Genomic DNA, 9,249 nt, shown 5'->3' on the forward strand with positions numbered 1-9,249 from the left:
AGTTTTCTTTATTGGTTTTGAGTGTTTATCTTAAAACTCAAGTTTCTTGGTTATTTGCTCTTGGTATTAATCGAACACATTTGTGAAGTCGTTTAAATATGTTGGATTTTAAATATATTGGATTTTAAACTGTCAAACAATTTTTTTCGTCGATAGTCTATAATTGTAACCATAACTCTTATTTATTCAAATTGTATTAATACGTAAAGACCAAGTGTAACATATATCATCGTTAAATCTTATCTTATAAAACCAGTGGAATTTCAAAATCGTTAAAATTAATGGCTCCCGCCGCATTGCGCGGATACACAACTAGTTTATTTATAACTAACAATAATACATGATAATTAAGGGTCGCTTACCAAATGATTACTTAGATAAGCGCTTACCAAGTTATATTACCTTACAGGTGAATATGATAAGAACAAAAAAATCTCACCTGGTAAGAACGAGACAAGGACCGAGAGTCTTACTCGGCAAGTGAGGGCAATGACTCTTACCACAGTCAGCTCTTATCAGGTAAATCGTTGTATAAAAAGTCGTTTTTGTTGACTAAAATCTTACCCGGTAAACCACAAGGGTGGTGCTTAATTGGTTTGAGCTTGGCTCCAAAGGTTAAAAGTACCAGGAGGTCTCAGGTTCAAATCCAAGGAGGAATAAAAATTCTTTCTGTCTACGGAGGTTCAAATGCGGTGACTCCGGGCTATCTGCAAAACAGGTGGTCTTCCTGGGATTAGTCGGCTCGCATAGTGGGTTGGATATCCAAGTTAATAAAAAAAAATCTTACCCGGTAATAAATAATAGTATTGAATTTTCCCGGTAAATGCTACCAGGTAAATGTTTGGTAAACGACCCCTTAATATTAATCAGGATTATAATTAGGGGTGCTCATGGCCCGGGTTGATCGGGTTGGAGTCGTTTTAACTACTCAACCCAATGTTGACGGTTTGAAAATTTTCAACCCAACCCAATCCAAACAAAAGTTCAACCCAACCCAACCCAACCCGTTCGGGTTGATCAGGTTATGTTTAAACAATGTAAAATCACATAAAAATAATGGAAACTTTCTTTTGAAATACGACCGACCATTCAAAATAATATGCAAGTTCATCAAATATTTAAATATTACAATAAAAATGTACCAAATGATAATACATCAATCAACAACAATAGTTTTAGACGTTTCCAACCTCGAACCCGATGCTTTTGCTTTCTTGAACAAAATACATTCAAAGGGAAGTATGAACACAGTAGCTGCATAGCAGTCTGGTTCTCAAAATACAGTTTTACACAACCTAGCAGTCTGATTCTCAAGCTATAAGATATATATAAATCGAGTCTGATGAAGATATATATTAGAGTTTGACAAGGTATATATAAATCGAGGCTGTTACCTTATCTTTGTCGCAAGGATGGGTCGCAACTCGCAAGATTAGTGTAAGATTAGTGTAAATCGAAGGCTGTGTAAATCGAAATCTGTGTAAATCGAAGGTATATATAAATCAAAGGTTGTGTAAAACTGTAAATGGAAGGCTGTTACCTTATCTTTGTCGCAAGGCTGGGTAAATCGCTCGCCATGCCTGTATCAATCGACGGCTGTGTCAATCGACGGCTGTGTGCCTGTGTCAATCGCTCGCCACTCGCCACGCCTGTGTCAATCGACGCCTGTGTGGCTGTGTCAATCGACGACTGTGTGCCTGGGTAAATCTTTGTCGCAACTCGCAAGGCTGGTCTCGCTCTCGCTCGCCAAAGGCCGAACCTCCAAAGGCTGTCAATCTCCTCTCGCTCGCTGTGTAAATCAAGGACAAGGAGGCTGTTTGATACTTTGATTTGAGTTTAGGAAGGAGAAATGGAGAAGTTGAAGTAGGGCGCCAGCTAGGTTAAACAAGACAGGGCTCCCGTGTGTTTTGATGCTTTCAACTTTCAGTCGGTGTGATCGGGTTGGGTCGGTAATTATTGGGCCCAAATCGATTTCAACCCAATAGAGTCGGGTTACTTAATTTTCTAATCAATCAACGTTCGAGTTACCTCGGGTTCGTTTTTTTTTTTTTAAATCGGGTTGGGTTGACCGGGTTCATCGGGTTTTTGAGCACCCCTAATTATAATTAGAAAAAATAACAATAAGCTCCTAAAATAGTACTCCAACCAATGTTTCATTAAGCTAGCTTATAAGTTGACTTATGGTCGTCCAAACATGTATTCAAAAAATAAATTAGCTTATGTTTGCAAACAATACCGTTAATAATAGAAACACAAAATTTTCTTTTATCTTATACTTAGAGTAAATTACGTTTTTCATCTCTATGGTTTGTTAAAAGTTATAGATTTCATCCCCGTGGTTTTGAAATTTCAATTTTAATCCCTATGATTTGCAATTCACTTCTATTTTCGTTCTTAAGGTCAAAACACTACTTTTATTAATGAAGAATTTAAATAGAAATGAATTTTAAACCACAGAGACAAAAAAAAAATAATAAATTATAAATCATAAAGATAAAAAAGATGATGAATAATAAACCATAGAGATGAAAATAGTAATTTCAAAACTATAAGGGTGAAATATAAAAATTAAATAAACCACATGGACTAAAAATGTAATTTTCAAGGGAATAATATAATTGAGGGGTGAAATTGTACTTTTGCTGATGTATTCTGCACCCTAGGTACAAAGTTATACTTCAAATGATGAAACCATTTCCTCTCTATAATTTGGTCCCAATTTTTTTACATCAAAATTAATTCTCAAACATATTATTTCATCATTATTTACACATAAATTCAATAAAATTTCTACTTTTATAAAAACATCCCAAATTTAATGATCACATAATCAATTTTATGCCTACCATAACAAAATAGTAATCCTTGAGGTTTAGTGAAAAGTCTGAAAATCAGATATGAACTTTAATAAGGGGTTGTTTGACAGTTGCTGAATGGTTAAGTGGTCAAAATAATTAATAGACTCTCATGATATAGTGAAAAATGAAATATATAATTATTTGATAATTATTTATAACGAAATTTGGGTGCTGAATGGTTAAGAGAGGCACATGATACAAAATCATTAAAAGAGTTTTAGAACCATTAAGGGACATACTTTTTTTTTTGCCAAATAAAATTCACCTCTTAACGATTCATAGATTGTCTCTTAATGGAACTATTAAGAAGTAAACAAACATCTCATAAATATAAAACTTCACAACATTTCATTGTGAAGGTATGAAAAACAACGAAGCTTCACAACAAAAACATTGTGAATGATGACCTTCACAAACCTTCACAGTGTTTTTACTGTGAAGGTTCGAGGTTATTTAAGTGGTCTCACGAGTATCATGAAAACAGTCCGATCTCATATGATCACAATTCTCTCTCTCTCTCTCTCTCTCTCTCTCTCTCTCTCTCTATATATATATATATATATATATATATGTACACACATATTAACTAACTAAATATTCATTCATATATAATTAATTTCAATAAATCAAACAAATAATCATATTCCTTTCGTTTTTTTAATAAGTTTGTGTTCCAAAAGATTTATCTTCAAATTATCGTCGTAAAAAATCAAAATTATGTCTAGTTTTGTTTTTCAAGTTATGAGGGAAGAAGTGAGAAAAAAGCAATTAAACTTTCATATTTTAAATGATTAATTTTTAACGTTTTTTAAACAAATAAAACCATTGAATTTTTTCATTTTAAAAGTTTAATCCGTTCAACATAGTTTTTGAATAAATTATATACATAACTTTTAAAAATTGGTTACTTATAACTAATATATATATATATATATATATATATATGTTGTACCAAGAGCTCTATGACCGATATGCATGGTGGAGAACACTTATTACATTAAAACTTGACTCGGTATAGTGATGCTCAAATATATACAAGTCATTACGGGTATTCAGAGCTTGCTTCTCCTTTCCAGAACTAAATCAATGTTCTAGTTCATGTTCTGGTACACTTTCTAAAAATAAATTTTCATGTATAACATAATTTATACTTTAAATTACTGAAAGCATGCTAAAATATTTTTTTTTGAAAGGCAAAAAGGAAGGACAAAGAGGAGAGCTTCGGCATGGCCATCACCCTCACCAAGCCAACCAATATATTAAAAAGACAAGATCCAGCAAGAAGCTAGACCCCGGAAGATACAAAGACATCAACATACAAGCAAGAACAAAGAAAATAAAACCAAGTTGCCCCAAACAAAAGACAGAGGTAAGCTCGACAAAAGTAAGAGACTAAATAAGATAAGGAGAGGTAGACCAATTATCCCAATTAAGATGTAACTTACGGATCCTATCGCCCATCCATAATTTAGAAAGATTTTGAACACAAGGGAGTAGGTCTTTGCCTTTCTTCTTGATTGACAAACCGTCCTCAGCATGGAGAATTTCATTTCGCCACCTCCAAAGTTGCCAAAGAGCCACAGCGCACACTGATAAGAAAATCATCCCAACCTTGTGATGAGCTCCTACTTGATGGACAAGCCATTTAAAATCAGTCACCGAGGATAAAATAATTTAAAACAAGTGTAACCACATAGCATGCATGTAGGAATCCAGAATCCTCTAATGTTCTAATAATCACAGCTTAAGTCAATAGATGAGCGAAAGCGTAACTATGATATTAGATGGTTAACAGAAATGAACAAAACACAAATAAGATTGATGTGTTGAGCAAGTCGGCTGTATTGATTGATTGAAGAAAGTTACAGGAACACCAAGAACATTCTTGAATGTGTGTAAAGAAAAACTCTCAACAATATCTAAATCTCACAAGTGTATAACTATTCTTTCTAGCAGGAGCGTCTTCAAACTTGGCAATTCTCAGAGAGTATGTTTCCTTAGAGGAAACATCCTTTTATATGCCATTTCCAAAACAGATCTTCTATAATTTAGGATTTAAACTATGTCAATGCATCCAGAATCATTAGCCTTCACGATCCTTGAAAGTTGGAACCGTTTCTGCACACGTATCAGTCTCTGATTGGAACACTTGTAATATGCGTCGTGGAAACTTTGTGAGCAAGCTAAGGGGAAAAGAGACCCAGAGGCTCTGCATGTATAATGCAGAGGCTCTGTGTCTAGAATTGTTGCTCTGCATCAAGTCCTTAAGCTTTTTGACGCTAAGACTTGATCTTCCTTTACCTTGCACGGGCTCTGTATGCGAGGGATACCTCTATGTCCGAGTATCTCTATGTCTTGGCGACCTCTACATCCGAGCTCTTATTCCAGGCTGCTTTCTAGACTAAGTCCTCTTGACTAGAGCAAGAGGCTTTTTACTTAATTTCATGAAATATAGATCTAACAATGCACATACTTATGAAAACCATACTAGTCTTGTACTGAGACTACTCTAACTGCACAACCTGTAAGGGTTGTACACGACCTTTGACGTGATCTCCTTTGATGTCGTACTTGGTCTTGAGTTGGATGATAACGCCATTCTTTGCATTATTCTAGTACACTTTTTGTATAGTTTTGATCAGTTTCCAAGAAAATGAAGCTTCATTTTGACAATATATTACAAGTTGTACAAGATTCGACCTTACAAAAGAAATGGAAGAAATTTTCATTAAGAGGCCAATTACAAAGAAAATGGACAAATACGGAGCGGGGGTCAAGTTGGAAGAGCTTGCAAGTCAAAGACCGAGTCTTGAGCTGAAAGTATGAAAAAGGAAGCCAAACAGTGTGAAAAATGAGTTCCACGCGAGTTTGATAAAGCTACACGAGTTTCAAATGACACATGCGACTTTCCAAACACATAGGGGAGTTTTTACATTCTTTTAGGTTCGTTATGGAGAAACTATGTTTAGATCTATGGATTTCTTCTTGAATGTTTTGTTTTCTACCACCCCCAACATGAACTAGCTGTTAGATGTGTTTGGTTGAATGATTTGTGGTTATTAAGCATATGAACACATAAAAGTTGTATTTTTGTTAGGTTTTTAAATCCAATGAAACATATGATTTCTTCTCGATATTGTTGTCAGCTTGATCAGCTACCAACTAATATATTTATCTTGATTTGTCTTTGAGAAAAGTAATTTGAGATTCAGTACCTAGTTTCCTTAACTATTCAGTTCATCACCAAAACTATATCATCTAGTTAATAGTAATTATAGTCACTGTGATATTCAGTACCTAGTTTTCTTAGTTCAGTACTCGTACTTATCGTACTTATTACTTGAGTTAATACTGTACACTTGCGGTTAGATTGTGGGTGGGTGTAAACCCGCCTATCATTAGACACGATTTACCTTGTTCCTGGCCTGGCTTTGCTTGTTAGGCGCAAGCTTACTAGCAAACCCAAGCTCACTTTCAATTCTGCTTAGATTGAGGAAGAATCATATGCGAGCAACTATCCTCACCCCTTCTTTGGTCTCCATGAGTTCAGGGAGAAACCTCCATGAACATACATTTAATCTCTCACATGATGATAATGGCATATGGTTTAACAATTGGCCACGGTTCTGATCGTTGTTGGCCAAAAGTTTTCACTGAACTTAAACATTTTCACATAAAATCATTACAAAGTGTTTCTCCCCTTAGATATCATCATTATGTGATGATTGAACAATTTATAGGTCATTACTTTACCAATTTTGTCATTCGTTTCACTTCAAGACAAACACTTAATTCTTTTCATCACTTCGATGAACTCTAGCACCGAAAGTGGCCATAAAATCGATGTTAAACAATCAGTAATCTTTTTAAGGTTTAAAACTAATTCTTAAATGAGTTAACAGATTAAGAATTCATACCTTGAATACTGAATTATTTTCACAATCTCACTGCATTTGCTCTTATATGTTCCTGGGCTCAAGAACACAATTCCTTTATCTGATTATTTTAATTTCTTGATATATCTCTCTCTGATTTAATATGTGTTTAAACAAAAAGAAAGAAAATGTTTTTTTTTTTTTTTTTCTGTTTTTCTCTGGTAACTAAAACCTAAAAGATTGAATCATCTTGATCTTTAGTTGATCATCTTATTTATATGCAATGGATAGACTGTAATTCAAATAAAGTTATGAAATTATCTGGAATATTTATATAATTATCTTAAACTTTAATCTCTACTATATTATAAAGCATTTGACAAAAACTCTTAAAAACCACATTTTATTCGTAAAGTACTGTTTATTAATGCATGTTACTTAAAACTCAAGATTGCAAGTAGATTGTGCGTAAGTACAACTTATTAAAGCTCCATATCTGAATTCGTGTAACTAACCGCAGATAAACATAATCAAATACAAGATAAACATCTCATTTTAAATATAACAAATCTCAGATATAATTAAGATAATCATTGAGTTCTAACAGAATACTTAATTATTATCTTTATAAAATATTATATTATTAAATCAAAAATAAATTATTTCGTTATTAAACTTAAATTAAATTATAATTAAAAAAAATTAAGGAAATTATATAAAAAATGAGAACTTTTAAATAGTTGATTTGATATTAACATTGATGTATTTTTTTTTTCAAATTTTTATGATACTTTAAAGTTTATATTTTATTCAAAAATAAAATCATTATTGTTTTCTTAAAAACACATAAAATCGTATTATAATATCGACAGAGACAAATAATAAAATAGAACATTAAAATCGAGATGTGTCTCACTGCATTGTGCGAGTATTCTTCTAGTATAATTATATACATTTACATATAACATCCTGTGATTATTATAACTATATTTTAACATATATTTTATAATTACCCTCCAAGAATAATTATTTTAACAATCAACATTATTTAATTTGGGTTTATGAAAATAAAGGCAAATTTATTCTTTCTATGTGACCCTATAAATTTATATACTCGTTGGCAGTATTTCTATTGACACGTGTTGTAAACATATAATAACTGACACCATAAATTTAGGGTGTTACAAAATCAAGGGATGTTTGATTTTTGACTTAACAAACTTTGATCGGTCTATTGCTTAACTCGGTCTATTGCTATCTGTAAAACAGGTGGTCGTCCTGAGATTAGTCGACTCGCATACCGGGGGTGAATATTCAGGTTAATAAAAAAAATTAACTCGGTCGGCTATCCCAATGACCTTTTAAGCATTCAGTAGAACTAATTGTAATCCACTACAATACAATTTCTAATCAATACTACTCTCCTCCATATCCATTTATTTTAAACCCTAATTTCTTGACTATCAGTTCGAAACAATTGCATTATGCAAAAACAAATTAATCTCAATAATACTGATTTTAGTTTTGGTTTTTTACTTCTTTAACTGTTAGTGCCTTTTAGTTGATGTCCTTCGATTCGGAAAATAAAGAGGGACATATTAAGTGCGTAAAATATTATGTGTTGAAAGTAACTGTTTAGAAGGATACAATCGTCAATTCTACCGTTCAAACCATTAATTCGAAACAAAAAACAAACACTGTATCTTAATGACTTAATATAGAAGGAAAAAAAATCAAAAATCTCGAGTCCATACAAGAGGATAAATACATCTTCAGTAGTTTATTATATAACTGATACTATGAACAGACAACATGGTATATTTACAACGTTGATAATAATAATATAAATATACTTCAATAATTTCGTAGTATCTAGAAAATATCTTGATATTATTTAGAGAAAATATCATGTAAGCATATGAAAACTCGTTTTCGACCCAAACTTTTGTTTTTTTTAAGATAAACCGAATTAGTTTAATAAACACGTAAATATGATTTATTTGTATTTGTTTAATAGTTAAGAAAAAAGCGTATGACGTGCAAATAAAATCATCTCCAACATATTTTTCAAAAAAGAGAATGAAGATTTTAAGGAATTTTTTTTTAATTCTAACAGATTTTTCAAAACCTTTAAAATTTAGAAAATAAGAAAAACAATATAAAATTCCTTATATATATATATATATACACACACACACATATACATATAGATATATAGAGGTGCGATCAAATGAAAATCACTTCAATTTGTAAAAACCGTAAAAACTACTCTCATCTGTGGTAATCTTATGAAATTTTTTCATGAAATTGTTTAATCTTGTGAAATTGTTTCATATAATACTTTTTTTTTTGATGAAGTTGTTTCATATATGGTTATGAAATTGTTTCATATACTACTTACTGAAACTTTAATAAAACTGTTTCATATATTTCTCTAAAATTAAAATAATGAATATGATAATATCAATGATTAACATCCTCCACAATAAAAATGATTAACATCCTTCATATATTTC

The sequence above is a fragment of the Cynara cardunculus genome, assembly GCF_001531365.2.
Source record: "Cynara cardunculus var. scolymus isolate 2C chromosome LG 6, CcrdV1, whole genome shotgun sequence".
NCBI lineage: Eukaryota > Viridiplantae > Streptophyta > Magnoliopsida > Asterales > Asteraceae > Cynara > Cynara cardunculus.